Below are 17175 nucleotides of genomic sequence, written 5' to 3'. Positions count from 1 at the left end.
TTGTCTTCAACGACACGTTTCATAAGGTGGTGTTAATTATAAGTAAATTGGAATTTCTTTTCTCCTGCGGCGTTAATTAAAACTAAATGATTTTTGTTTTCGCCCGGGTTCGAAAAGGGGGCCTTTCGCGTGTGAGGCAAACGTGATAACCACTACACTACGAAAACTCGTTACATGAAATCGCAAAAAATCAGTTAGGCTTCAAATGTTGTATTCGCAAGTTTTTGAAACTGCAAAATTGGAAGATTGTGTGATCAATTCACTATACTGTTAATTGTATTTTCGAGAAGATGTGAGAAAAGCAAGCAGCCTGTTTCCGTAGTGTAGTGGTTATCACGTTCGCCTAACACGTGAAAGGTCCCTGGTTCGAGCCCAGGCGGAAACAATATGAAGCCAGTAAATATTTTGAAACGATATCTATGCTGGATACCATGTGAAACCACGTGCCTATAAAGCTAACTTCTCTTGAACTGCAGTTATGCAGTGGCGTTAATCAAAGTTATTTGCATTTTAATCCACGTTATCAATGTTCCAAGTATAACTTAGCACTATATATGAATAGAGGTGTAATGTACACTAATTTATCTAGTGTCTTCAACGACACGTTTCGTAAGGTGGTGTTAATTATAAGTAAATTGGAATTTGTTTTCTCCTGCGGCGTCAATTAAAACTAAATAATTTTTGTTTTCGCCCGGGTTCGAACCGGAGGCCTTTCGCGTGTGAGGCAAACGTGATAACCACTACACTACGAAAACTCGTTACATAAAATCGCAAAAAATCAGTTAGGCTTCAAATGTTGTATTCGCAAGTTTTTGAAACTGCAAAATTGGAAGATTGTGTGATCAATTCACTATACTGTTAATTGTATTTTCGAGAAGATGTGAGAAAAGCAAGCAGCCTGTTTCCGTAGTGTAGTGGTTATCACGTTCGCCTAACACGCGAAAGGTCCCTGGTTCGAGCCCAGGCGGAAACAATATGAAGCCAGTAAATATTTTGAAACGATATCTATGCTGGATACCATGTGAAACTACGTGCCCATAAAGCTAACTTCTCTTGAACTGCCGTTCTGCAGTGGCGTTAATCAAAGTTATTTGCATTTTAATCCACGTTATCAATGTTCCAAGTATAACTTAGCACTATATATGAATAGAGGTGTAATGTACACTAATTTACCTATTGTCTTCAACGACACGTTTCGTAAGGTGGTGTTAATTATAAGTAAATTGGAATTTGTTTTCTCCTGCGGCGTCAATTAAAACTAAATGATATTTGTTTTCGCCCGGGTTCGAACCGGGGACCTTTCGCGTGTGAGGCGAACGTGATAACCACTACACTACGAAAACTCGTTACATGAAATCCCAAAAAATCAGTTAGGCTTCAAATGTTGTATTCGCAAGTTTTTGAAACTGCAAAATTGGAAGATTGTGTGATCAATTCACTATACTGTTAATTGTATTTTCGAGAAGATGTGAGAAAAGCAAGCAGCCTGTTTCCGTAGTGTAGTGGTTATCACGTTCGCCTAACACGCGAAAGGTCCCTGGTTCGAGCCCAGGCGGAAACAATATGAAGCCAGTAAATATTTTGAAACGATATCTATGCTGGATACCATGTGAAACCACGTGCCTATAAAGCTAACTTCTCTTGAACTGCAGTTATGCAGTGGCGTTAATCAAAGTTATTTGCATTTTAATCCACGTTATCAATGTTCCAAGTATAACTTAGCACTATATATGAATAGAGGTGTAATGTACACTAATTTACCTATTGTCTTCAACGACACGTTTCATAAGGTGGTGTTAATTATAAGTAAATTGGAATTTCTTTTCTCCTGCGGCGTTAATTAAAACTAAATGATTTTTGTTTTCGCCCGGGTTCGAAAAGGGGGCCTTTCGCGTGTGAGGCAAACGTGATAACCACTACACTACGAAAACTCGTTACATGAAATCGCAAAAAATCAGTTAGGCTTCAAATGTTGTATTCGCAAGTTTTTGAAACTGCAAAATTGGAAGATTGTGTGATCAATTCACTATACTGTTAATTGTATTTTCGAGAAGATGTGAGAAAAGCAAGCAGCCTGTTTCCTTAGTGTAGTGGTTATCACGTTCGCCTAACACGCGAAAGGTCCCTGGTTCGAGCCCAGGCGGAAACAATATGAAGCCAGTAAATATTTTGAAACGATATATAGGCTGGATACCATGTGAAACTACGTGCCCATAAAGCTAACTTCTCTTGAACTGCCGTTCTGCAGTGGCGTTAATCAAAGTTATTTGCATTTTAATCCACGTTATCAATGTTCCAAGTATAACTTAGCACTATATATGAATAGAGGTGTAATGTACACTAATTTACCTATTGTCTTCAACGACACGTTTCGTAAGGTGGTGTTAATTATAAGTAAATTGGAATTTGTTTTCTCCTGTGGCGTCAATTAAAACTAAATGATATTCGTTTTCGCCCGGGTTCGAACCGGGGGCCTTTCGCGTGTGAGGCGAACGTGATAACCACTACACTACGAAAACTCGTTACATGAAATCCCAAAAAATCAGTTAGGCTTCAAATGTTGTATTCGCAAGTTTTTGAAACTGCAAAATTGGAAGATTGTGTGATCAATTCACTATACTGTTAATTGTATTTTCGAGAAGATGTGAGAAAAGCAAGCAGCCTGTTTCCGTAGTGTAGTGGTTATCACGTTCGGCTAACACGCGAAAGGTCCCTGGCGGAAACAATATGAAGCCAGTAAATATTTTGAAACGATATCTATGCTGGATACCATGTGAAACTACGTGCCCACAAAGCTAACTTCTCTTGAACTGCAGTTCTGCAGTGGCGTTCATCAAAGTTATTTGCATTTTAATCCACGTTATCAATGTTCCAAGTATAACTTAGCACTATATATGAATAGAGGTGTAATGTACACTAATTTATCTAGTGTCTTCAACGACACGTTTCATAAGGTGGTGTTAATTATAAGTAAATTGGAATTTGTTTTCTCCTGCGGCGTCAATTAAAACTAAATAATTTTTGTTTTCGCCCGGGTTCGAACCAGAGGCCTTTCGCGTGTGAGGCAAACGTGATAACCACTACACTACGAAAACTCGTTACATAAAATCGCAAAAAATCAGTTAGGCTTCAAATGTTGTATTCGCAAGTTTTTGAAACTGCAAAATTGGAAGATTGTGTGATCAATTCACTACACTGTTAATTGTATTTTCGAGAAGATGTGAGAAAAGCAAGCAGCCTGTTTCCGTAGTGTAGTGGTTATCACGTTCGCCTAACACGCGAAAGGTCCCTGGTTCGAGCCCAAGCGGAAACAATATGAAGCCAGTAAATATTTTGAAACGATATCTATGCTGGATACCATGTGAAACTACATGCCCATAAAGCTAACTTCTCTTGAACTGCCGTTCTGCAGTGGCGTTAATCAAAGTTATTTGCATTTTAATCCACGTTATCAATGTTCCAAGTATAACTTAGCACTATATATGAATAGAGGTGTAATGTACACTAATTTACCTATTGTCTTCAACGACACGTTTCATAAGGTGGTGTTAATTATAAGTAAATTGGAATTTCTTTTCTCCTGCGGCGTTAATTAAAACTAAATGATTTTTGTTTTCGCCCGGGTTCGAAAAGGGGGCCTTTCGCGTGTGAGGCAAACGTGATAACCACTACACTACGAAAACTCGTTACATGAAATCGCAAAAAATCAGTTAGGCTTCAAATGTTGTATTCGCAAGTTTTTGAAACTGCAAAATTGGAAGATTGTGTGATCAATTCACTATACTGTTAATTGTATTTTCGAGAAGATGTGAGAAAAGCAAGCAGCCTGTTTCCGTAGTGTAGTGGTTATCACGTTCGCCTAACACGTGAAAGGTCCCTGGTTCGAGCCCAGGCGGAAACAATATGAAGCCAGTAAATATTTTGAAACGATATCTATGCTGGATACCATGTGAAACCACGTGCCTATAAAGCTAACTTCTCTTGAACTGCAGTTATGCAGTGGCGTTAATCAAAGTTATTTGCATTTTAATCCACGTTATCAATGTTCCAAGTATAACTTAGCACTATATATGAATAGAGGTGTAATGTACACTAATTTATCTAGTGTCTTCAACGACACGTTTCATAAGGTGGTGTTAATTATAAGTAAATTGGAATTTGTTTTCTCCTGCGGCGTCAATTAAAACTAAATAATTTTTGTTTTCGCCCGGGTTCGAACCGGAGGCCTTTCGCGTGTGAGGCAAACGTGATAACCACTACACTACGAAAACTCGTTACATAAAATCGCAAAAAATCAGTTAGGCTTCAAATGTTGTATTCGCAAGTTTTTGAAACTGCAAAATTGGAAGATTGTGTGATCAATTCACTATACTGTTAATTGTATTTTCGAGAAGATGTGAGAAAAGCAAGCAGCCTGTTTCCGTAGTGTAGTGGTTATCACGTTCGCCTAACACGCGAAAGGTCCCTGGTTCGAGCCCAGGCGGAAACAATATGAAGCCAGTAAATATTTTGAAACGATATCTATGCTGGATACCATGTGAAACTACGTGCCCATAAAGCTAACTTCTCTTGAACTGCCGTTCTGCAGTGGCGTTAATCAAAGTTATTTGCATTTTAATCCACGTTATCAATGTTCCAAGTATAACTTAGCACTATATATGAATAGAGGTGTAATGTACACTAATTTACCTATTGTCTTCAACGACACGTTTCGTAAGGTGGTGTTAATTATAAGTAAATTGGAATTTGTTTTCTCCTGCGGCGTCAATTAAAACTAAATGATATTTGTTTTCGCCCGGGTTCGAACCGGGGACCTTTCGCGTGTGAGGCGAACGTGATAACCACTACACTACGAAAACTCGTTACATGAAATCCCAAAAAATCAGTTAGGCTTCAAATGTTGTATTCGCAAGTTTTTGAAACTGCAAAATTGGAAGATTGTGTGATCAATTCACTATACTGTTAATTGTATTTTCGAGAAGATGTGAGAAAAGCAAGCAGCCTGTTTCCGTAGTGTAGTGGTTATCACGTTCGGCTAACACGCGAAAGGTCCCTGGCGGAAACAATATGAAGCCAGTAAATATTTTGAAACGATATCTATGCTGGATACCATGTGAAACTACGTGCCCACAAAGCTAACTTCTCTTGAACTGCAGTTCTGCAGTGGCGTTCATCAAAGTTATTTGCATTTTAATCCACGTTATCAATGTTCCAAGTATAACTTAGCACTATATATGAATAGAGGTGTAATGTACACTAATTTATCTAGTGTCTTCAACGACACGTTTCATAAGGTGGTGTTAATTATAAGTAAATTGGAATGTGTTTTCTCCTGCGGCGTCAATTAAAACTAAATGATTTTTGTTTTCGCCCGGGTTCGAACCGGAGGCCTTTCGCGTGTGAGGCAAACGTGATAACCACTACACTACGAAAACTCGTTACATAAAATCGCAAAAAATCAGTTAGGCTTCAAATGTTGTATTCGCAAGTTTTTGAAACTGCAAAATTGGAAGATTGTGTGATCAATTCACTACACTGTTAATTGTATTTTCGAGAAGATGTGAGAAAAGCAAGCAGCCTGTTTCCGTAGTGTAGTGGTTATCACGTTCGCCTAACACGCGAAAGGTCACTGGTTCGAGCCCAGGCGGAAACAATATGAAGCCAGTAAATATTTTGAAACGATATCTATGCTGGATACCATGTGAAACTACGTGCCCATAAAGCTAACTTCTCTTGAACTGCCGTTCTGCAGTGGCGTTAATCAAAGTTTTTTGCATTTTAATCCACGTTATCAATGTTCCAAGTATAAGTTAGCACTATATATGAATAGAGGTGTAATGTACACTAATTTACCTATTGTCTTCAACGACACGTTTCATAAGGTGGTGTTAATTATAAGTAAATTGGAATTTCTTTTCTCCTGCGGCGTTAATTAAAACTAAATGATTTTTGTTTTCGCCCGGGTTCGAAAAGGGGGCCTTTCGCGTGTGAGGCAAACGTGATAACCACTACACTACGAAAACTCGTTACATGAAATCGCAAAAAATCAGTTAGGCTTCAAATGTTGTATTCGCAAGTTTTTGAAACTGCAAAATTGGAAGATTGTGTGATCAATTCACTATACTGTTAATTGTATTTTCGAGAACATGTGAGAAAAGCAAGCAGCCTGTTTCCGTAGTGTAGTGGTTATCACGTTCGGCTAACACGCGAAAGGTCCCTGGCGGAAACAATATGAAGCCAGTAAATATTTTGAAACGATATCTATGCTGGATACCATGTGAAACTACGTGCCCACAAAGCTAACTTCTCTTGAACTGCAGTTCTGCAGTGGCGTTAATCAAAGTTATTTGCATTTTAATCCACGTTATCAATGTTCCAAGTATAAGCAAGCAGCCTGTTTCCGTAGTGTAGTGGTTATCACGTTCGCCTAACACGCGAAAGGTCCCTGGTTCGAGCCCAGGCGGAAACAATATGAAGCCAGTAAATATTTTGAAACGATATCTATGCTGGATACCATGTGAAACTACGTGCCCATAAAGCTAACTTCTCTTGAACTGCCGTTCTGCAGTGGCGTTAATCAAAGTTATTTGCATTTTAATCCACGTTATCAATGTTCCAAGTATAACTTAGCACTATATATGAATAGAGGTGTAATGTACACTAATTTACCTATTGTCTTCAACGACACGTTTCGTAAGGTGGTGTTAATTATAAGTAAATTGGAATTTCTTTTCTCCTGTGGCGTCAATTAAAACTAAATGATATTTGTTTTCGCCCGGGTTCGAACCGGGGGCCTTTCGCGTGTGAGGCGAACGTGATAACCACTACACTACGAAAACTCGTTACATGAAATCCCAAAAAATCAGTTAGGCTTCAAATGTTGTATTCGCAAGTTTTTGAAACTGCAAAATTGGAAGATTGTGTGATCAATTCACTATACTGTTAATTGTATTTTCGAGAAGATGTGAGAAAAGCAAGCAGCCTGTTTCCGTAGTGTAGTGGTTATCACGTTCGGCTAACACGCGAAAGGTCCCTGGCGGAAACAATATGAAGCCAGTAAATATTTTGAAACGATATCTATGCTGGATACCATGTGAAACTACGTGCCCACAAAGCTAACTTCTCTTGAACTGCAGTTCTGCAGTGGCGTTCATCAAAGTTATTTGCATTTTAATCCACGTTATCAATGTTCCAAGTATAACTTAGCACTATATATGAATAGAGGTGTAATGTACACTAATTTATCTAGTGTCTTCAACGACACGTTTCATAAGGTGGTGTTAATTATAAGTAAATTGGAATTTGTTTTCTCCTGCGGCGTCAATTAAAACTAAATAATTTTTGTTTTCGCCCGGGTTCGAACCGGAGGCCTTTGAATAGAGGTGTAATGTACACTAATTTATCTAGTGTCTTCAACGACACGTTTCATAAGGTGGTGTTAATTATAAGTAAATTGGAATTTGTTTTCTCCTGCGGCGTCAATTAAAACTAAATAATTTTTGTTTTCGCCCGGGTTCGAACCGGAGGCCTTTCGCGTGTGAGGCAAACGTGATAACCACTACACTACGAAAACTCGTTACATAAAATCGCAAAAAATCAGTAAGGCTTCAAATGTTGTATTCGCAAGTTTTTGAAACTGCAAAAGTGGAAGATTGTGTGATCAATTCACTATACTGTTAATTGTATTTTCGAGAACATGTGAAAAAAGCAAGCAGCCTGTTTCCGTAGTGTAGTGGTTATCACGTTCGCCTAACACGTGAAAGGTCCCTGGTTCGAGCCCAGGCGGAAACAATATGAAGCCAGTAAATATTTTGAAACGATATCTATGCTGGATACCATGTGAAACCACGTGCCTATAAAGCTAACTTCTCTTGAACTGCAGTTATGCAGTGGCGTTAATCAAAGTTATTTGCATTTTAATCCACGTTATCAATGTTCCAAGTATAACTTAGCACTATATATGAATAGAGGTGTAATGTACACTAATTTACCTATTGTCTTCAACGACACGTTTCGTAAGGTGGTGTCAATTATAAGTAAATTGGAATTTGTTTTCTCCTGTGGCGTCAATTAAAACTAAATGACATTTGTTTTCGCCCGGGTTCGAACCGGGGGCCTTTCGCGTGTGAGGCGAACGTGATAACCACTACACTACGAAAACTCGTTACATGAAATTCCCAAAAATCAGTTAGGCTTCAAATGTTGTATTCACAAGTTTTTGAAACTGCAAAATTGGAAGATTGTGTGATCAATTCACTATACTGTTAATTGTATTTTCGAGAAGATGTGAGAAAAGTAAGCAGCCTGTTTCCGTAGTGTAGTGGTTATCACGTTCGCCTAACACGCGAAAGGTCCCTGGTTCGAGCCCAGGCGGAAACAATATGAAGCCAGTAAATATTTTGAAACGATATCTATGCTGGATACCATGTGAAACTACGTGCCCATAAAGCTAACTTCTCTTGAACTGCCGTTCTGCAGTGGCGTTAATCAAAGTTATTTGCATTTTAATCCACGTTATCAATGTTCCAAGTATAACTTAGCACTATATATGAATAGAGGTGTAATGTACACTAATTTACCTATTGTCTTCAACGACACGTTTCGTAAGGTGGTGTTAATTATAAGTAAATTGGAATTTGTTTTCTCCTGTGGCGTCAATTAAAACTAAATGATATTTGTTTTCGCCCGGGTTCGAACCGGGGGCCTTTCGCGTGTGAGGCGAACGTGATAACCACTACACTACGAAAACTCGTTACATGAAATCCCCAAAAATCAGTTAGGCTTCAAATGTTGTATTCGCAAGTTTTTGAAACTGCAAAATTGGAAGATTGTGTGATCAATTCACTATACTGTTAATTGTATTTTCGAGAAGATGTGAGAAAAGTAAGCAGCCTGTTTCCGTAGTGTAGTGGTTATCACGTTCGGCTAACACGCGAAAGGTCCCTGGCGGAAACAATATGAAGCCAGTAAATATTTTGAAACGATATCTATGCTGGATACCATGTGAAACTACGTGCCCACAAAGCTAACTTCTCTTGAACTGCAGTTCTGCAGTGGCGTTCATCAAAGTTATTTGCATTTTAATCCACATTATCAATGTTCCAAGTATAACTTAGCACTATATATGAATAGAGGTGTAATGTACACTAATTTATCTAGTGTCTTCAACGACACGTTTCATAAGGTGGTGTTAATTATAAGTAAATTGGAATTTGTTTTCTCCTGCGGCGTCAATTAAAACTAAATAATTTTTGTTTTCGCCCGGGTTCGAACCGGAGGCCTTTCGCGTGTGAGGCAAACGTGATAACCACTACACTACGAAAACTCGTTACATAAAATCGCAAAAAATCAGTTAGGCTTCAAATGTTGTATTCGCAAGTTTTTGAAACTGCAAAATTGGAAGATTGTGTGATCAATTCACTACACTGTTAATTGTATTTTCGAGAAGATGTGAGAAAAGCAAGCAGCCTGTTTCCGTAGTGTAGTGGTTATCACGTCCGCCTAACACGCGAAAGGTCCCTGGTTCGAGCCCAGGCGGAAACAATATGAAGCCAGTAAATATTTTGAAACGATATCTATGCTGGATACCATGTGAAACTACGTGCCCATAAAGCTAACTTCTCTTGAACTGCCGTTCTGCAGTGGCGTTAATCAAAGTTATTTGCATTTTAATCCACGTTATCAATGTTCCAAGTATAACTTAGCACTATATATGAATAGAGGTGTAATGTACACTAATTTACCTATTGTCTTCAACGACACGTTTCATAAGGTGGTGTTAATTATAAGTAAATTGGAATTTCTTTTCTCCTGCGGCGTTAATTAAAACTAAATGATTTTTGTTTTCGCCCGGGTTCGAAAAGGGGGCCTTTCGCGTGTGAGGCAAACGTGATAACCACTACACTACGAAAACTCGTTACATGAAATCGCAAAAAATCAGTTAGGCTTCAAATGTTGTATTCGCAAGTTTTTGAAACTGCAAAATTGGAAGATTGTGTGATCAATTCACTATACTGTTAATTGTATTTTACACTACGAAAACTCGTTACATAAAATCGCAAAAAATCAGTTAGGCTTCAAATGTTGTATTCGTAAATTTTTGAAACTGCAAAATTGGAAGATTGTGTGATCAATTCACTACACTGTTAATTCTATTTTCGAGAAGATGTGAGAAAAGCAAGCAGCCTGTTTCCGTAGTGTAGTGGTTATCACGTTCGCCTAACACGCGAAAGGTCACTGGTTCGAGCCCAGGCGGAAACAATATGAAGCCAGTAAATATTTTGAAACGATATCTATGCTGGATACCATGTGAAACTAGGTGGCCATAAAGCTAACTTCTCTTGAACTGCCGTTCTGCAGTGGCGTTAATCAAAGTTATTTGCATTTTAATCCACGTTATCAATGTTCCAAGTATAAGTTAGCACTATATATGAATAGAGGTGTAATCTACACTAATTTACCTATTGTCTTCAACGACACGTTTCATAAGGTGGTGTTAATTATAAGTAAATTGGAATTTCTTTTCTCCTGCGGCGTTAATTAAAACTAAATGATTTTTGTTTTCGCCCGGGTTCGAAAAGGGGGCCTTTCGCGTGTGAGGCAAACGTGATAACCACTACACTACGAAAACTCGTTACATGAAATCGCAAAAAATCAGTTAGGCTTCAAATGTTGTATTCGCAAGTTTTTGAAACTGCAAAATTGGAAGATTGTGTGATCAATTCACTATACTGTTAATTGTATTTTCGAGAAGATTTGAGAAAAGTAAGCAGCCTGTTTCCGTAGTGTAGCGGTTATCACGTTCGCCTAACACGTGAAAGGTCCCTGGTTCGAGCCCAGGCGGAAACAATATGAAGCCAGTAAATATTTTGAAACGATATCTATGCTGGATACCATGTGAAACTACGTGCCCATAAAGCTAACTTCTCTTGAACTGCAGTTCTGCAGTGGCGTTAATCAAAGTTATTTGCATTTTAATCCACGTTATCAATGTTCCAAGTATAACTTAGCACTATATATGAATAGAGGTGTAATGTACACTAATTTACCTATTGCCTTCAACGACACGTTTCATAAGGTGCTGTTAATTATAAGTAAATTGGAATTTGTTTTCTCCTGCGGCGTCAATAAAAACTAAATGATATTTGTTTTCGCCCGGGTTCGAACCGGGGGCCTTTCGCGTGTGAGGCGAACGTGATAACCACTACACTACGAAAACTCGTTACATGAAATCCCAAAAAATCAGTTAGGCTTCAAATGTTGTATTCGCAAGTTTTTGAAACTGCCAAATTGGAAGATTGTGTGATCAATTCACTATACTGTTAATTGTATTTTCGAGAAGATGTGAGAAAAGCAAGCAGCCTGTTTCCGTAGTGTAGTGGTTATCACGTTCGGCTAACACGCGAAAGGTCCCTGGCGGAAAGAATATGAAGCCAGTAAATATTTTGAAACGATATCTATGCTGGATATCATGTGAAACTACGTGCCCATAAAGCTAACTTCTCTTGAACTGCAGTTCTGCAGTGGCGTTAATCAAAGTTATTTGCATTTTAATCCACGTTATCAATGTTCCAAGTATAACTTAGCACTATATATGAATAGAGGTGTAATGTACACTAATTTACCTATTGCCTTCAACGACACGTTTCATAAGGTGGTGTTAATTATAAGTAAATTGGAATTTGTTTTCTCCTGCGGCGTCAATTAAAACTAAATGATATTTGTTTTCACCCGGGTTCGAACCGGGGGCCTTTCGCATGTATGGCGAACGTGATAACCACTACACTACGAAAACTCGTTACTTGAAATTCGAAAAAATCAGTTAGGCTTCAAATGTTGTATTCGCAAGTTTTTGAAACTGCAAAATTGGAAGATTGTGTGATCAATTCACTATACTGTTAATTGTATTTTCGAGAAGATGTGAGAAAAGCAAGAAGCCTGTTTCCGTAGTGTAGTGGTTATCACGTTCGCCTAACACGCGAAAGGTCCCTGGTTCGAGCCCAGGCGGAAACAATATGAAGCCAGTAAATATTTTGAAACGTTATCAATGCTGGATACCATGTTAAACTACGTGCCCATAAAGCTAACTTCTCTTGAACTGCAGTTCTGCAGTGGCGTTAATCAAAGTTATTTGCATTTTAATACACGTTATCAATGTTCCAAGTATAACTTAGCACTATATATGAATAGAGGTGTAATGTACACTAATTTACCCATTGTTTTCAACGACACGTTTCATAAGGTGGTGTTAATTATAAGTAAATTGGAATTTGTTTTCTCCTGCGGCGTCAATTAAAACTAAATGATATTTGTTTTCGCCCGGGTTCGAACCGGGGGCCTTTCGCGTGTGAGGCGAACGTGATAACCACTACACTACGAAAACTCGTTACATGAAATCCCAAAAAATCAGTTAGGCTTCAAATGTTGTATTCGCAAGTTTTTGAAACTGCCAAATTGGAAGATTGTGTGATCAATTCACTATACTGTTAATTGTATTTTCGAGAAGATGTGAGAAAAGCAAGCAGCCTGTTTCCGTAGTGTAGTGGTTATCACGTTCGGCTAACACGCAAAAGGTCCCTGGCGGAAACAATATGAAGCCAGTAAATATTTTGAAACGTTATCAATGCTGGATACCATGTTAAACTACGTGCCCATAAAGCTAACTTCTCTTGAACTGCAGTTCTGCAGTGGCGTTAATCAAAGTTATTTGCATTTTAATACACGTTATCAATGTTCCAAGTATAACTTAGCACTATATATGAATAGAGGTGTAATGTACACTAATTTACCTATTGTTTTCAACGACACGTTTCATAAGGTGGTGTTAATTATAAGTAAATTGGAATTTGTTTTCTCCTGCGGCGTCAATTAAAACTAAATGATATTTGTTTTCGCCCGGGTTCGAACCGGGGGCCTTTCGCGTGTGAGGCGAACGTGATAACCACTACACTACGAAAACTCGTTACATGAAATCCCAAAAAATCAGTTAGGCTTCAAATGTTGTATTCGCAAGTTTTTGAAACTGCCAAATTGGAAGATTGTGTGATCAATTCACTATACTGTTAATTGTATTTTCGAGAAGATGTGAGAAAAGCAAGCAGCCTGTTTCCGTAGTGTAGTGGTTATCACGTTCGGCTAACACGCAAAAGGTCCCTGGCGGAAACAATATGAAGCCAGTAAATATTTTGAAACGATATCTATGCTGGATACCATGTGAAACTACGTGCCCATAAAGCTAACTTCTCTTGAACTGCAGTTCTGCAGTGGCGTTAATCAAAGTTATTTGCATTTTAATCCACGTTATCAATGTTCCAAGTATAACTTAGCACTATATATGAATAGAGGTGTAATGTACACTAATTTACCTATTGTTTTCAACGACACGTTTCATAAGGTGGTGTTAATTATAAGTAAATTGGAATTTGTTTTCTCCTGCGGCGTCAATTAAAACTAAATGATATTTGTTTTCGCCCGGGTTCGAACCGGGGGCCTTTCGCGTGTGAGGCGAACGTGATAACCACTACACTACGAAAACTCGTTACATGAAATCCCAAAAAATCAGTTAGGCTTCAAATGTTGTATTCGCAAGTTTTTGAAACTGCCAAATTGGAAGATTGTGTGATTAATTCACTATACTGTTAATTGTATTTTCGAGAAGATGTGAGAAAAGCAAGCAGCCTGTTTCCGTAGTGTAGTGGTTATCACGTTCGGCTAACACGCAAAAGGTCCCTGGCGGAAACAATATGAAGCCAGTAAATATTTTGAAACGATATCTATGCTGGATACCATGTGAAACTACGTGCCCATAAAGCTAACTTCTCTTGAACTGCAGTTCTGCAGTGGCGTTAATCAAAGTTATTGCATTTTAATCCACGTTATCAATGTTCCAAGTATAACTTAGCACTATATATGAATAGAGGTGTAATGTACACTAATTTACCTATTGCCTTCAACGACACGTTTCATAAGGTGGTGTTAATTATAAGTAAATTGGAATTTGTTTTCTCCTGCGGCGTCAATTAAAACTAAATGATATTTGTTTTCGCCCGGGTTCGAACCGGGGGCCTTTCGCGTGTGAGGCGAACGTGATAACCACTACACTACGAAAACTCGTTACATGAAATCCCAAAAAATCAGTTAGGCTTCAAATGTTGTATTCGCAAGTTTTTGAAACTGCCAAATTGGAAGATTGTGTGATCAATTCACTATACTGTTAATTGTATTTTCGAGAAGATGTGAGAAAAGCAAGCAGCCTGTTTCCGTAGTGTAGTGGTTATCACGTTCGGCTAACACGCAAAAGGTCCCTGGCGGAAACAATATGAAGCCAGTAAATATTTTGAAACGATATCTATGCTGGATACCATGTGAAACTACGTGCCCATAAAGCTAACTTCTCTTGAACTGCAGTTCTGCAGTGGCGTTAATCAAAGTTATTTGCATTTTAATCCACGTTATCAATGTTCCAAGTATAACTTAGCACTATATATGAATAGAGGTGTAATGTACACTAATTTACCTATTGTCTTCAACGACACGTTTCATAAGGTGGTGTTAATTATAAGTTAATTGGAATTTCTTTTCTCCTGCAGCGTTAATTAAAACTAAATGAATTTTGTTTTCGCCCGGGTTCGAACCGGGAGCCTTTCGCGTGTGAGGCAAACGTGATAACCACTACATTACGAAAACTCGTTACATGAAATCGCAAAAAATCAGTTAGGCTTCAAATGTTGTATTCGCAAGTTTTTGAAACTGCAAAATTGGAAGATTGTGTGATCAATTCACTATACTGTTAATTGTATTTTCGAGAAGATGTGAGAAAAGCAAGAAGCCTGTTTCCGTAGTGTAGTGGTTATCACGTTCGCCTAACACGCGAAAGGTCCCTGGTTCGAGCCCAGGCGGAAACAATATGAAGCCAGTAAATATTTTGAAACGTTATCAATGCTGGATACCATGTTAAACTACGTGCCCATAAAGCTAACTTCTCTTGAACTGCAGTTCTGCAGTGGCGTTAATCAAAGTTATTTGCATTTTAATACACGTTATCAATGTTCCAAGTATAACTTAGCACTATATATGAATAGAGGTGTAATGTACACTAATTTACCCATTGTTTTCAACGACACGTTTCATAAGGTGGTGTTAATTATAAGTAAATTGGAATTTGTTTTCTCCTGCGGCGTCAATTAAAACTAAATGATATTTGTTTTCGCCCGGGTTCGAACCGGGGGCCTTTCGCGTGTGAGGCGAACGTGATAACCACTACACTACGAAAACTCGTTACATGAAATCCCAAAAAATCAGTTAGGCTTCAAATGTTGTATTCGCAAGTTTTTGAAACTGCCAAATTGGAAGATTGTGTGATCAATTCACTATACTGTTAATTGTATTTTCGAGAAGATGTGAGAAAAGCAAGCAGCCTGTTTCCGTAGTGTAGTGGTTATCACGTTCGGCTAACACGCAAAAGGTCCCTGGCGGAAACAATATGAAGCCAGTAAATATTTTGAAACGTTATCAATGCTGGATACCATGTTAAACTACGTGCCCATAAAGCTAACTTCTCTTGAACTGCAGTTCTGCAGTGGCGTTAATCAAAGTTATTTGCATTTTAATACACGTTATCAATGTTCCAAGTATAACTTAGCACTATATATGAATAGAGGTGTAATGTACACTAATTTACCTATTGTTTTCAACGACACGTTTCATAAGGTGGTGTTAATTATAAGTAAATTGGAATTTGTTTTCTCCTGCGGCGTCAATTAAAACTAAATGATATTTGTTTTCGCCCGGGTTCGAACCGGGGGCCTTTCGCGTGTGAGGCGAACGTGATAACCACTACACTACGAAAACTCGTTACATGAAATCCCAAAAAATCAGTTAGGCTTCAAATGTTGTATTCGCAAGTTTTTGAAACTGCCAAATTGGAAGATTGTGTGATCAATTCACTATACTGTTAATTGTATTTTCGAGAAGATGTGAGAAAAGCAAGCAGCCTGTTTCCGTAGTGTAGTGGTTATCACGTTCGGCTAACACGCAAAAGGTCCCTGGCGGAAACAATATGAAGCCAGTAAATATTTTGAAACGATATCTATGCTGGATACCATGTGAAACTACGTGCCCATAAAGCTAACTTCTCTTGAACTGCAGTTCTGCAGTGGCGTTAATCAAAGTTATTTGCATTTTAATCCACGTTATCAATGTTCCAAGTATAACTTAGCACTATATATGAATAGAGGTGTAATGTACACTAATTTACCTATTGTTTTCAACGACACGTTTCATAAGGTGGTGTTAATTATAAGTAAATTGGAATTTGTTTTCTCCTGCGGCGTCAATTAAAACTAAATGATATTTGTTTTCGCCCGGGTTCGAACCGGGGGCCTTTCGCGTGTGAGGCGAACGTGATAACCACTACACTACGAAAACTCGTTACATGAAATCCCAAAAAATCAGTTAGGCTTCAAATGTTGTATTCGCAAGTTTTTGAAACTGCCAAATTGGAAGATTGTGTGATTAATTCACTATACTGTTAATTGTATTTTCGAGAAGATGTGAGAAAAGCAAGCAGCCTGTTTCCGTAGTGTAGTGGTTATCACGTTCGGCTAACACGCAAAAGGTCCCTGGCGGAAACAATATGAAGCCAGTAAATATTTTGAAACGATATCTATGCTGGATACCATGTGAAACTACGTGCCCATAAAGCTAACTTCTCTTGAACTGCAGTTCTGCAGTGGCGTTAATCAAAGTTATTTGCATTTTAATCCACGTTATCAATGTTCCAAGTATAACTTAGCACTATATATGAATAGAGGTGTAATGTACACTAATTTACCTATTGCCTTCAACGACACGTTTCATAAGGTGGTGTTAATTATAAGTAAATTGGAATTTGTTTTCTCCTGCGGCGTCAATTAAAACTAAATGATATTTGTTTTCGCCCGGGTTCGAACCGGGGGCCTTTCGCGTGTGAGGCGAACGTGATAACCACTACACTACGAAAACTCGTTACATGAAATCCCAAAAAATCAGTTAGGCTTCAAATGTTGTATTCGCAAGTTTTTGAAACTGCCAAATTGGAAGATTGTGTGATCAATTCACTATACTGTTAATTGTATTTTCGAGAAGATGTGAGAAAAGCAAGCAGCCTGTTTCCGTAGTGTAGTGGTTATCACGTTC

At 38.3% G+C, this 17175-nt stretch overlaps 39 non-coding genes across 39 annotated transcripts; 16 read left to right on the top strand and 23 right to left on the bottom strand.

Annotated features, from left to right (window-relative positions):
- The first annotated feature begins 312 nt into the window (after positions 1–312).
- Positions 313–385, top strand: TRNAV-AAC (transfer RNA valine (anticodon AAC)). Its single transcript has one exon. It is a non-coding gene; the product is annotated as a tRNA-Val (tRNA).
- A 297-nt stretch (positions 386–682) lies between these two features.
- TRNAV-CAC (transfer RNA valine (anticodon CAC)) lies at positions 683–755 on the bottom strand. The gene has a single exon. It is a non-coding gene; the product is annotated as a tRNA-Val (tRNA).
- A 145-nt stretch (positions 756–900) lies between these two features.
- TRNAV-AAC (transfer RNA valine (anticodon AAC)) lies at positions 901–973 on the top strand. The gene has a single exon. It is a non-coding gene; the product is annotated as a tRNA-Val (tRNA).
- A 297-nt stretch (positions 974–1270) lies between these two features.
- On the bottom strand, positions 1271–1343 carry TRNAV-CAC (transfer RNA valine (anticodon CAC)). The gene has a single exon. It is a non-coding gene; the product is annotated as a tRNA-Val (tRNA).
- Positions 1344–1488: 145 nt separating this feature from the next.
- On the top strand, positions 1489–1561 carry TRNAV-AAC (transfer RNA valine (anticodon AAC)). The gene has a single exon. It is a non-coding gene; the product is annotated as a tRNA-Val (tRNA).
- Positions 1562–2076: 515 nt separating this feature from the next.
- On the top strand, positions 2077–2149 carry TRNAV-AAC (transfer RNA valine (anticodon AAC)). The gene has a single exon. It is a non-coding gene; the product is annotated as a tRNA-Val (tRNA).
- Positions 2150–2446: 297 nt separating this feature from the next.
- Positions 2447–2519, bottom strand: TRNAV-CAC (transfer RNA valine (anticodon CAC)). Its single transcript has one exon. It is a non-coding gene; the product is annotated as a tRNA-Val (tRNA).
- Positions 2520–3022: 503 nt separating this feature from the next.
- On the bottom strand, positions 3023–3095 carry TRNAV-CAC (transfer RNA valine (anticodon CAC)). Its single transcript has one exon. It is a non-coding gene; the product is annotated as a tRNA-Val (tRNA).
- Positions 3096–3240: 145 nt separating this feature from the next.
- On the top strand, positions 3241–3313 carry TRNAV-AAC (transfer RNA valine (anticodon AAC)). The gene has a single exon. It is a non-coding gene; the product is annotated as a tRNA-Val (tRNA).
- A 515-nt stretch (positions 3314–3828) lies between these two features.
- On the top strand, positions 3829–3901 carry TRNAV-AAC (transfer RNA valine (anticodon AAC)). Its single transcript has one exon. It is a non-coding gene; the product is annotated as a tRNA-Val (tRNA).
- Positions 3902–4198: 297 nt separating this feature from the next.
- Positions 4199–4271, bottom strand: TRNAV-CAC (transfer RNA valine (anticodon CAC)). Its single transcript has one exon. It is a non-coding gene; the product is annotated as a tRNA-Val (tRNA).
- Positions 4272–4416: 145 nt separating this feature from the next.
- TRNAV-AAC (transfer RNA valine (anticodon AAC)) lies at positions 4417–4489 on the top strand. Its single transcript has one exon. It is a non-coding gene; the product is annotated as a tRNA-Val (tRNA).
- A 297-nt stretch (positions 4490–4786) lies between these two features.
- TRNAV-CAC (transfer RNA valine (anticodon CAC)) lies at positions 4787–4859 on the bottom strand. Its single transcript has one exon. It is a non-coding gene; the product is annotated as a tRNA-Val (tRNA).
- A 503-nt stretch (positions 4860–5362) lies between these two features.
- On the bottom strand, positions 5363–5435 carry TRNAV-CAC (transfer RNA valine (anticodon CAC)). Its single transcript has one exon. It is a non-coding gene; the product is annotated as a tRNA-Val (tRNA).
- Positions 5436–5580: 145 nt separating this feature from the next.
- Positions 5581–5653, top strand: TRNAV-AAC (transfer RNA valine (anticodon AAC)). Its single transcript has one exon. It is a non-coding gene; the product is annotated as a tRNA-Val (tRNA).
- A 743-nt stretch (positions 5654–6396) lies between these two features.
- TRNAV-AAC (transfer RNA valine (anticodon AAC)) lies at positions 6397–6469 on the top strand. Its single transcript has one exon. It is a non-coding gene; the product is annotated as a tRNA-Val (tRNA).
- A 297-nt stretch (positions 6470–6766) lies between these two features.
- TRNAV-CAC (transfer RNA valine (anticodon CAC)) lies at positions 6767–6839 on the bottom strand. Its single transcript has one exon. It is a non-coding gene; the product is annotated as a tRNA-Val (tRNA).
- Positions 6840–7500: 661 nt separating this feature from the next.
- TRNAV-CAC (transfer RNA valine (anticodon CAC)) lies at positions 7501–7573 on the bottom strand. Its single transcript has one exon. It is a non-coding gene; the product is annotated as a tRNA-Val (tRNA).
- A 145-nt stretch (positions 7574–7718) lies between these two features.
- On the top strand, positions 7719–7791 carry TRNAV-AAC (transfer RNA valine (anticodon AAC)). Its single transcript has one exon. It is a non-coding gene; the product is annotated as a tRNA-Val (tRNA).
- Positions 7792–8088: 297 nt separating this feature from the next.
- TRNAV-CAC (transfer RNA valine (anticodon CAC)) lies at positions 8089–8161 on the bottom strand. Its single transcript has one exon. It is a non-coding gene; the product is annotated as a tRNA-Val (tRNA).
- A 145-nt stretch (positions 8162–8306) lies between these two features.
- On the top strand, positions 8307–8379 carry TRNAV-AAC (transfer RNA valine (anticodon AAC)). The gene has a single exon. It is a non-coding gene; the product is annotated as a tRNA-Val (tRNA).
- Positions 8380–8676: 297 nt separating this feature from the next.
- Positions 8677–8749, bottom strand: TRNAV-CAC (transfer RNA valine (anticodon CAC)). The gene has a single exon. It is a non-coding gene; the product is annotated as a tRNA-Val (tRNA).
- A 503-nt stretch (positions 8750–9252) lies between these two features.
- On the bottom strand, positions 9253–9325 carry TRNAV-CAC (transfer RNA valine (anticodon CAC)). The gene has a single exon. It is a non-coding gene; the product is annotated as a tRNA-Val (tRNA).
- A 145-nt stretch (positions 9326–9470) lies between these two features.
- TRNAV-AAC (transfer RNA valine (anticodon AAC)) lies at positions 9471–9543 on the top strand. The gene has a single exon. It is a non-coding gene; the product is annotated as a tRNA-Val (tRNA).
- Positions 9544–10187: 644 nt separating this feature from the next.
- Positions 10188–10260, top strand: TRNAV-AAC (transfer RNA valine (anticodon AAC)). The gene has a single exon. It is a non-coding gene; the product is annotated as a tRNA-Val (tRNA).
- Positions 10261–10775: 515 nt separating this feature from the next.
- Positions 10776–10848, top strand: TRNAV-AAC (transfer RNA valine (anticodon AAC)). Its single transcript has one exon. It is a non-coding gene; the product is annotated as a tRNA-Val (tRNA).
- A 297-nt stretch (positions 10849–11145) lies between these two features.
- On the bottom strand, positions 11146–11218 carry TRNAV-CAC (transfer RNA valine (anticodon CAC)). The gene has a single exon. It is a non-coding gene; the product is annotated as a tRNA-Val (tRNA).
- A 503-nt stretch (positions 11219–11721) lies between these two features.
- On the bottom strand, positions 11722–11794 carry TRNAV-UAC (transfer RNA valine (anticodon UAC)). Its single transcript has one exon. It is a non-coding gene; the product is annotated as a tRNA-Val (tRNA).
- Positions 11795–11939: 145 nt separating this feature from the next.
- TRNAV-AAC (transfer RNA valine (anticodon AAC)) lies at positions 11940–12012 on the top strand. The gene has a single exon. It is a non-coding gene; the product is annotated as a tRNA-Val (tRNA).
- Positions 12013–12309: 297 nt separating this feature from the next.
- Positions 12310–12382, bottom strand: TRNAV-CAC (transfer RNA valine (anticodon CAC)). The gene has a single exon. It is a non-coding gene; the product is annotated as a tRNA-Val (tRNA).
- Positions 12383–12885: 503 nt separating this feature from the next.
- Positions 12886–12958, bottom strand: TRNAV-CAC (transfer RNA valine (anticodon CAC)). Its single transcript has one exon. It is a non-coding gene; the product is annotated as a tRNA-Val (tRNA).
- Positions 12959–13461: 503 nt separating this feature from the next.
- On the bottom strand, positions 13462–13534 carry TRNAV-CAC (transfer RNA valine (anticodon CAC)). The gene has a single exon. It is a non-coding gene; the product is annotated as a tRNA-Val (tRNA).
- A 502-nt stretch (positions 13535–14036) lies between these two features.
- Positions 14037–14109, bottom strand: TRNAV-CAC (transfer RNA valine (anticodon CAC)). The gene has a single exon. It is a non-coding gene; the product is annotated as a tRNA-Val (tRNA).
- Positions 14110–14612: 503 nt separating this feature from the next.
- On the bottom strand, positions 14613–14685 carry TRNAV-CAC (transfer RNA valine (anticodon CAC)). The gene has a single exon. It is a non-coding gene; the product is annotated as a tRNA-Val (tRNA).
- Positions 14686–14830: 145 nt separating this feature from the next.
- On the top strand, positions 14831–14903 carry TRNAV-AAC (transfer RNA valine (anticodon AAC)). The gene has a single exon. It is a non-coding gene; the product is annotated as a tRNA-Val (tRNA).
- Positions 14904–15200: 297 nt separating this feature from the next.
- TRNAV-CAC (transfer RNA valine (anticodon CAC)) lies at positions 15201–15273 on the bottom strand. Its single transcript has one exon. It is a non-coding gene; the product is annotated as a tRNA-Val (tRNA).
- Positions 15274–15776: 503 nt separating this feature from the next.
- On the bottom strand, positions 15777–15849 carry TRNAV-CAC (transfer RNA valine (anticodon CAC)). Its single transcript has one exon. It is a non-coding gene; the product is annotated as a tRNA-Val (tRNA).
- A 503-nt stretch (positions 15850–16352) lies between these two features.
- On the bottom strand, positions 16353–16425 carry TRNAV-CAC (transfer RNA valine (anticodon CAC)). Its single transcript has one exon. It is a non-coding gene; the product is annotated as a tRNA-Val (tRNA).
- Positions 16426–16928: 503 nt separating this feature from the next.
- On the bottom strand, positions 16929–17001 carry TRNAV-CAC (transfer RNA valine (anticodon CAC)). The gene has a single exon. It is a non-coding gene; the product is annotated as a tRNA-Val (tRNA).
- Between the last annotated feature and the right edge of the window lie 174 nt (positions 17002–17175).

The sequence above is a fragment of the Saccoglossus kowalevskii genome, chromosome 19 (assembly GCF_978046115.1).
Source record: "Saccoglossus kowalevskii chromosome 19, keSacKowa6.1, whole genome shotgun sequence".
Taxonomy (NCBI): Eukaryota; Metazoa; Hemichordata; class Enteropneusta; family Harrimaniidae; genus Saccoglossus; species Saccoglossus kowalevskii.
The sequence above is the reverse complement of the archived record's forward strand: the minus strand, read 5'-3'. Positions and strand labels throughout refer to the sequence as shown.